General features: G+C 36.9%; 1 long non-coding RNA gene across 1 annotated transcript in view; it reads right to left on the bottom strand.

Annotated features, from left to right (window-relative positions):
• Positions 1 to 8,768, bottom strand: part of LOC109385435 (uncharacterized) — a 336,203-nt gene that overhangs the window by 46,583 nt on the left and 280,852 nt on the right. The window lies entirely within an intron of this gene.

The following is an 8,768-nucleotide window of genomic DNA, read 5'->3' as shown; positions in this document are numbered from 1 at the left end:
AGTTGGAGCTTAGAATTTTGTCTGGCTAAGCTGATTTAAGGTCAGAGTTATGTAGAAAATGCCAGACAATTTTAACTATTGAAGACATATTAAAAATATCAAACGTTAAGAAGTATTAGGTGAAAATTTTTAGATTATTATCTTACTGAATATTACTTTTAGCATTGAATGAATGCTGAGTTTTATTTTGTTTTCTATAAACTTTTTGAAATATTTTTATTTTTTAATTACAGTTGACATACAATATAATATTTGTTTCAAGTATACAACATAGTGATTAGACATTTATATAACATATGAGGTGACCACCCTGATAAATCTAGTAGCCATCTGACACCATACATCGCTATTACAATATTATTACTATATTCCTTATGCTATACTTTACATCCTCATGACTATTTTGTAACTCCCAATTTGTGTACTTCTTAATCCCTTCCGCTTTTTCACCCATCTTCCCAGCCCTGCTCACATCTGGTAACCCTCAAATTGTTCTCTGGATCTATGAGTTTTTTTATGTTTTATTTGTTCTTTTAGCTTTGTTCTTTCAATTCCACATATAAGTGAAATAATCTGGCATTTGCTATATCCGGCTGACTTATTCCACTCAGCATAATACCCTCTAGGTCTATCCATGCCACTGCAGATGGGAAGACCCCACACTTCTCCATGGCCGAACAAAAGTTCACTGCATGCCTGCACCACCTCCTCTTCACCCATTCATCCACCGCCTCCCCAGCCTGGCTATTGTAAATAAAGCTGCGATGAACATATAAATACCAAGAATAGAATTACTGGGTCCTTCTTTGTCTCTTGTTATAGCTTTTGTTTTAAAATCTATTTTGTCAGGTTTTTGTCAGGTATAANGAACAAAAACAATTAAATTTACTGAACAATTAATGAATGTGCAAACTCAGTTAAAACGTGAGTTTACCTTCAAATTGCAAACCTATATTATTAATAAATAACAAAAAGCAGTGAACCTGGTGTTAACAAACTTGATGTGTTTTGTTTTGTAGGCCAGATTGTTGGCATTAACCACTTTTTATATACACATATACCACAGGGTCTGGGAACTACATTTCCCAAAAACCCTTGCTAGCAGTATTCCAGGTTAGTTCCTCTATAGAGAATCATAAGAGATTTGGATGGAAAAGCAAAGTCAGAAGCCATATTACTGCTTCTTTAGCAGTGGATGACAGATGTGTAAATTGTCACATGTGGATTTTTGCAACAGTTTCTCTGTGTTTAGGTTTAAGTCTGCCTCATTTCTGGAAGCAACTGTGATCTTTGCTGGCATTTTCATGAAGCTCCTGCAGCTTCCAGACTATCTGAATACTTAGTTGCAAGTTAAGAATTAGCATCATCTGGCAAGTGCTCTTTAGTCATTCTAGTGCTTTTTGTTTTCAATTTCTATTTTGAAACAGTTTCAAATTTCCAGAAAGTTGTAAAAATAGTATAGCAAACCCCTATGTACTCTTCACCTAAAGATCCTATTCAAGCTTCAAAATTATCTCTAATAATGTAATTTATGGCAAAAGGATTATTCACTGCACCTGATTGCCTTTCTAGTCTCTTTCCTTCTGGAGTAGGGTTATAGTCTCTTGTTTTCTTGACCTTGATGTTTTTGAAGATTATAGGGCAGCAATTTTATAGACTGTTTCTCAATTAGATTTGTCTGATGTCTCTTCATGATTAGACCCAGGCTATGCATTTTTGGCAGGAATAGCATAGAAATGATGTGGTGTTCTTCTCATTACATCCTATCTGGTAGCACACAATGTTGATTTGTTCCATTACAGGTGCTTTAAATTTTAATCATTAGATAATGATTGTGACTACCAGGATTTTCCACTGTAACTTTTTTGTTTCTTTTTACTTTGTAAATAATAAATGTTTTCTGTGGAAATATTTGAGATTAGATAACGATCCTTTTCTTCACTTTCAACCAAGAGTTTTAGAATTCATTGATGTTTCTTTCTGAATTGGTACTGTGATGATCGCAAAATAGTGATTTTTCTAAACTAATTTCTTCTAGATTTATTGTTTGACATTACTGTAAGGGGCAACTTTTTCTGCCCCCCCNTGTTGTTCAGCATCTTAGCTGTAGAGGGCAGTGTCACTGGCCCTCATATGTGGGATCTGAACCGGGGTCCTCTGGCATCCCAAGCCAGCTCTTAAACATCGCGCCACTTGGCCGGTGGAAGGCTCCCTTTTATCTTGCCCATACCTGCTTCTCTGTGCTCATCATCTCAACATCAGTATCTCCATATTGTGGTTTACTCACTAAAGTTTAGCAAATGTCTCTATGGTACAATGACTTAAATATATTGTTATTAACTGATTGGTTGATGTAAATAGATAGCAGTTATAATGGATGTTTTTGTTGCCTTTTTAGTATTCACAATACCATTTATCCTCCCTTAAAAACTTTCCCATTTGTTCAGGTGTTCTTTCTTCTCCATGCAGCCTTGGTGATGCAGTAGAAGCCCATCCCTGGGTACCGCGGTGGGCTTTCTCTTGTCCATGCAAATTAGAGCACTGCCACCCCTCGGTTTAGGAGTGGGACTGAGATGTGACAAGAGATTTGTTGAGCCAGTAAAATATGAGGAGAGGTTTGTTGGTGGCATTTCTCTTTTGTACATCTTATAGAGTACTTCCGAGAGTGACTGATTCTCTGCTGTCCTTAGTACTTCTAACTCTGGTTATTATCTTTATTTGCAAAATGGCTCCAGAGCCAGATAGAGTAAGACAATGCTACAGAGTAGAATGCTATAGAGTAGAATGCTACAATGCAGAATAATAAATGCTGGGTGTTATTTTTAATAGTTTGAAGTCCATGCTTAAAAATTATGGATATTATTTGATTTTTGAATAGTAAGTCACTAAAGAATTTTCAAAATTAGTTATCGAAAGTCTGAAATATAAACTATAATTAACATTGATAAATGCCCTCTCACCTACCTAACTTCTTCAGCACAGTTAAGAAGTACTTATTTTTCAGTTCAGGGAGGTGAATGTAGCTTGAGTATGGTTTCATTTACCCTAGTATTTGTTATAATGCTAGTAAAAGAATTTTAAAAGATACTATTCCACCACAACCAAAAGAACACAAAGGCAGCCATCCGCTGAGGGGACTTTTCAATATATTTCAGGAGAGTGAGAGGCTGATGGAAGCTCGTGGCTGGTGAAGCAGAGTGGGGAAACGGAAGCACAGACAATGTACTTCTCCGAAGTACATTCAGAGACGTTCTAGTGGAGCGCACACCTGTTGCCCTGAGGAATCCCGGAACCCCAGCCAGGCTTTAGACACATGATGGCTGCTGTAAAGGAGACAAGAGCAGGAGTGCAAACTGGAGCTGAGATGGGGTTTAATTNTCTTCCCAAAGGATGCTCTAAGGGAAATGGAGTTGATGCTGGGAAGAAGAAAAAGTATTTCATGGTCAGTGAGTATGGAAAATGCTGGGTTAATAATGTTAAACAAATTTCTTTCCTGCAGAACTTCTCTCTATATAATAAATTTTCAAGAGGGACTGTAATATTCTGGGACACATTTTGGGGGATTCTATGCTACTGAAAATAGGCAGAAATAATAGGCAAACAACAACCTAAAATAAAAACTCATTTACTGCTTTGATTTCTCATGCTCTTTTTAAACATCTAACTCAAATGTTGCTTGTAGCTTAGCCAATATCAATTCGTGTTTTCTGTTGCCACATTTAAGCGCTGGAAACAAATACATCAAAATGCTTGGTATCTTTTTATCCCTTACAGATGTCCTTGCTCCCTGGTAAAGAAACCATTGGAATGTTGCCATTTTAATTAGGCTTAGCTACCAAAGAGCTTTAATCTGCTATTGAGATGTATATTTGTCTGTTTTATTAAAGCTTGGGGGGAGGTGGAAAGGAGTTTTAAGTTTGTAAAAATTATGTAATAACACAGACAAACTTATTTAAGATAATTTTGTAACTCTGAGTGAATATAAAATATGATTAATGATTTTGAGGCTGTTCCCAAAGTAAAGACCAGTTTTATTTGATATTATTTTTAACTACCAGGATTTTTTCTATCATTATTAAAGTGGTTATTTCTTGAAAGAGTGTCAGGCCATATAATTTTTCATGTTAAAAAGAAACTCCCAGTCATATACCAGCATAAATAAATATCACAAGCCCTTAATTAAAGAAAAATCAAAATATAAAAACAGTTTTTATAAGAGTGCAATTAGCCTGCTATAATATAATGTTTCTCTGATTTTTATTCTAAGCAAATGCTTGTAAGGGCTTTTACAATTATTTACACTCTTTTCCTGGTATGATTTCTTAAGAATGAATTTAAAATATATTTAATTATAATTACTCTATGTTTACAGATTTTTTTGTGTGCTACACTTTGTTTAATACAATAAATATTTATTTAAACATAAAAGAAACCTGAAAGGAGTGTGCCATACTCATGAATACATCAACTATTTAAACCAATAAGTCTAATGCCCATTTTGCAGCATGTACAATCAAAGTAATATCTAGCTCTTGCTTTTTAAAAATATTGTGTTTATGATTTAATAAATGTGCTAAAACCTTAGTGTAAATAATGCATCAAATATATATATATGATGGTAAGGAGCATGGAACACAGAGCTGGACTGCTTGGAGTTAAACCCTGGCTTTACCATTTGCAAGATGCGTGTTCCTGGAAAATCTTAACTTCTCTGTGTTTCATTTTCTTCATCTGAAAGAGTAGAGTGATAATAGCATCTACATCAAAGCATTGTTTTGAGGTTTAAATGAGTTAATATTTAAGTTAATACTTAAGGGTTCTAGGCATGAAGTTCCTCAATGTTTGGCAGATGGTTATCATTAAATCCATTTGGCTTGCCTCTAAAAACCTAAACTTTATTTCAAGAGTAGTTAGTCTCACCTTAAAAATTTCAACTCAGTGTCTTCCCTTTAACTGCTATTGTTGCCCTTGGCTATTATTAATGAAAGCTCCACTAAGAATCAGTAAAACATTGGAGACAGTAGACTCCTTAAGATTTTAAACTGTCACTTCACATGAGTGTTGGATCTAAAAGTACCAAAAATCTTCATGAAAGTTTAATGAAATAAAAGCACAGTATTCTACTTCTGAAGAAACTAATGAGATAATAACTAGTTTTTCTTCTAAAAAAGTTACTAAAGGAAACTTTAGATCAATGTTGTATTGAACAAACAAAACCATCCCAACCAATACTGCCATGAACAAATACTNAAAAAAAAAATGTTATTGAAAACCTTTCTCCCCTTATAGGCCCGTTTTGACAGGAAATCTTTGAGAGGCAGCAGCAATGAAGTGCCCAGAGATTTCATCTGTCTTCTTTTGCTTCAGGAAATGCTGAGCACAAGGCTCTCTATTAGGCAAATAGAAGGAGTACCAAATCCCCTTAACAATCATCCTCTGCTTGCTCCTGGGTTGACAGCTCTCTGTGTCCTAAACTGTCAGACAGGCCCAGGATCATATTACCAGGCCCACTGCAAAAGTTTCTGACAGTAATTTACAAAAAAATATATTACATTGTTTCTGTTTTCTGGTTATCTGGCAGCATAAATTTTGCATGGGCTAATCAGAATAAAATCTATACCAGGAAGGCATTAATTTGTAGTACTTTTTTTTCTTCTTCAATGGTTTTCACATAAAATTTATGTCTTGGTGTTTTTCTCCTGTCATTCTGTGTGATTGGTTAAATTTCAGCAGTCATTAGCTGCTGTATTATAATACCTAATAGAATGACAGTGTTTTGTTTTATTTTGTTTTGTTTTGTCTTGTTGACAGATGCCAAATCTAAATTCTAAATAAGCCTTTCAGAAATCAAAATGCCAGTATGTAACAAAACTATAGAAGACTAAGCAGATGTACTTTGAAAAAGAATTAGGATTGGGTAAAATGGGGAAAGTTCACTGTGGATGTCAAAAAAATATTTTATAAATTTAGGCTGACCTACTTATTTTCATTAAGATTTGTTTATGAATTTTCTGTTATATCAGAACTATATTTAATTATACATTGCCTAGAAACTTTGCACAAATAACAAAAAAATGCCTAAATTAAAAAATGTAAATTAATTGGTGAATAATTTTGACAAAAATTTAATACAAAGTGGCATGTATGTATATCTTATGCTGTGTGTAAATTAATTATACTATAGATCTAAAAATTATTTAAGTAACAACTTACATCCAAGGAGATGGAAGCAGGGAGCAAAGAAATATAGTTTCTAAAACATTCTCTGAAATAAATTAGATGGCAGCGACATGATGTTTTGCCTAAAAAAAGTTATGTTGTAAAGAGGGTGATTGCTATTAACAATAGTTTCATATAATTCACATCCTCTAGGCTTATATTTTGGCAATTAACATTCAAAATAGGAAAATAGTTGCAAAGGATTTATAAGTATAGACTCTGAAGGCAAGAAATAGAAAGAGCATCCTAAATCGTCTCTGAGACTCTCGCCTTACTTTCCAAAAGTCCACCCACCAAAAAGCTGTCCCTGAGTGATATTCNCATTGCTCTCTCCTGTTTCTGATACTCCAAAGGTACGAATGTTGATATGCTTGATGTTGCCCCAGAGGCTCCTTAAAATATCCTCATTTTTTAAATTGTTTTTTTTTCTTTTTGCTGTTCTGATTGAGTGTTTTCTGCTACCTTATCTTCTAAAACACTGATTCGATTCTCTGCTTCCTTTAGTCTACTGCTGATTCTTTCTAAAGTATTCTTCATTTCAGTTATTGTATTCTTAACTTCTGACTGGATCTTTTTTGTTTGTTTGTTTGTTTTCTATTCCTGTTTTTATGTTTGTTATCTGTTGAAGTTCTTCCTGAGGTTACTGAGCATCCTTGTAAAAAGTGTTTTGAGCCCTGTGTCTGGTAGATTATCTCCATTTTGTTTAGTTTTTTTTTTTCTGGAGCTTTTTTCTGTTCTTACATTTGGAATATGTTTCTTTGTCTCCCCATTTAGTCAGCCTTCCTGTGTTTGTTTCTATGTTAGGTAGGGCTGCTGTCTCCCTGTCTTAGTAGAGTGGCCTTATGTAGTAGGTGTCCTGTGGGGCCCAGTATTGCAGTCTCCTGGTCATCTGAGCTGGGTGGGTTGTGTGTGTCTTTCTGTTGTAGTTGAGCCTTGGTTTGCACATCAGTGGGAGGGATTGACTCTTGAGCTGATTGGTTGTGAGGACTGGCTGTGACTATAGTGGAGGAGCTATTGTGCAGGGGCTGACCTCATGGAGCAGGATGTGTTTAACAGGACTCTGGTGCCTACCCAGGCTGCCCTTTGGGTGTATTATTCGTGGAGGCAGCTGGGGGGTCTCCTAGGAGGAGCCCCACTGCATGCCATGTTTAGCCACAGTCTGTGCCCTGCCCAGGGCCACTTGGAATGAGCCACAAAACTATCCTCAGATGACCACCATATACACTGGGCTTGGAGCTGCCTGGGAGAGGATCAGCTGCACACTGAGGCCAGCTGCCACTAGTGCTGGGCCTGGGGCAGCTTAGCAAGAGGTATAGCGTATGCCAAGGCCAGATGCTGCTTGTTTGGGGTCTGTGAACTTTTGGGATATTTTAGGAGTCTGAAGCATGAGCCAAGACATGATGTTTGTATGAAAAAGCCACTGGAAGTGGCTTGGGTGGGTCCACAAGTTGGGTGAGGCTGGGTCTCAGAGAATCACCAGGGTGGGGTGAATGGTGCTGACCAGGTTGATGGATAGTCTGATATGGCAACTCCCTGTATCTGCACGCTGGGTGAGGGGAGGGCTCAACAAAGGTATAATGGATTCTCCCAGCACTTGTGTGGAAGAAAAATGCCCCTCCAGCCCTTGCCCTGCAGCCAGACAATTCATTTCCTTCCCATATGTCCCTGGAACCTTTCAAGCTGTTGCTCCAGCATTGGAGCTCAGAGCCAGTGTCTGTCAGCAAGTAAGTCAGTGTGTGGGTCCTTTAAGAGGGACACTTGGGACTCCAACCACTATCTGTCTCACTCAGCCACAAACGCCACTGGTTTTCACAGCCTGAAGTTGTGGGAACTTATCTCCCTGGCACCGGAACCTGGGCTGGAGAGTCTGGTGGAGGGCTGGGACCCCTAGCTCCTCTGAGGGGACATTCACAGCTGAAATATCCCTCTGCATTTTTACACCACATGTGGATATGGGAATCAGCCCATTTCATGTCTTCATCCCTCCTACTAGTCTCAACTTGGCTGCTTCTGTGTATCCTTAGCTGTGTGGTTTCTGTCTGTTCAGCTAGACTTGAGGCAATTCTCAGTGATGATTTTTCTGTAGTTTAGTTATAATTTTGATGTGGTCATTAGGGGAGGCAAGCACAGTGTTTACCTAACCTTGGCCGGAAATGCTGAGTTTTAGTTTTAGTTTTATTTTCAGGGTATGTTGTCTAGAATATAAGTGTGTGGTAGAAAAGGAATGTGAGTACATTAAAAAAGATATTCATTATCTGCATGTCAGAACAGAATTTAACTAGCTTGAGGCACAAGCTATACTATGTGTGAAAAGAAAGCTTTTTCCCAGTCCTGCACTTATAACCTTCTATCTGTTCATCTTGTGCCACATGGCAGGTAAAAAATGTACCCTGGCAAAAACAAAAACAACAAAAACAAAAACAAAAACACCTCTGCTTTGAAATATTTGAAATATTTCTGCTAAGCAAAGTTTGTTCATCTGAAATATTTTCTCCCAAGGAATATGGCCCTCAGTCTTGTCTCCATATTTTTCTCTCATTTTTAAAATT

Source organism: Hipposideros armiger, unplaced genomic scaffold (genome assembly GCF_001890085.2).
Source record: "Hipposideros armiger isolate ML-2016 unplaced genomic scaffold, ASM189008v1 scaffold_115, whole genome shotgun sequence".
Lineage (NCBI taxonomy): Eukaryota > Metazoa > Chordata > Mammalia > Chiroptera > Hipposideridae > Hipposideros > Hipposideros armiger.
The sequence above is the reverse complement of the archived record's forward strand: the minus strand, read 5'-3'. Positions and strand labels throughout refer to the sequence as shown.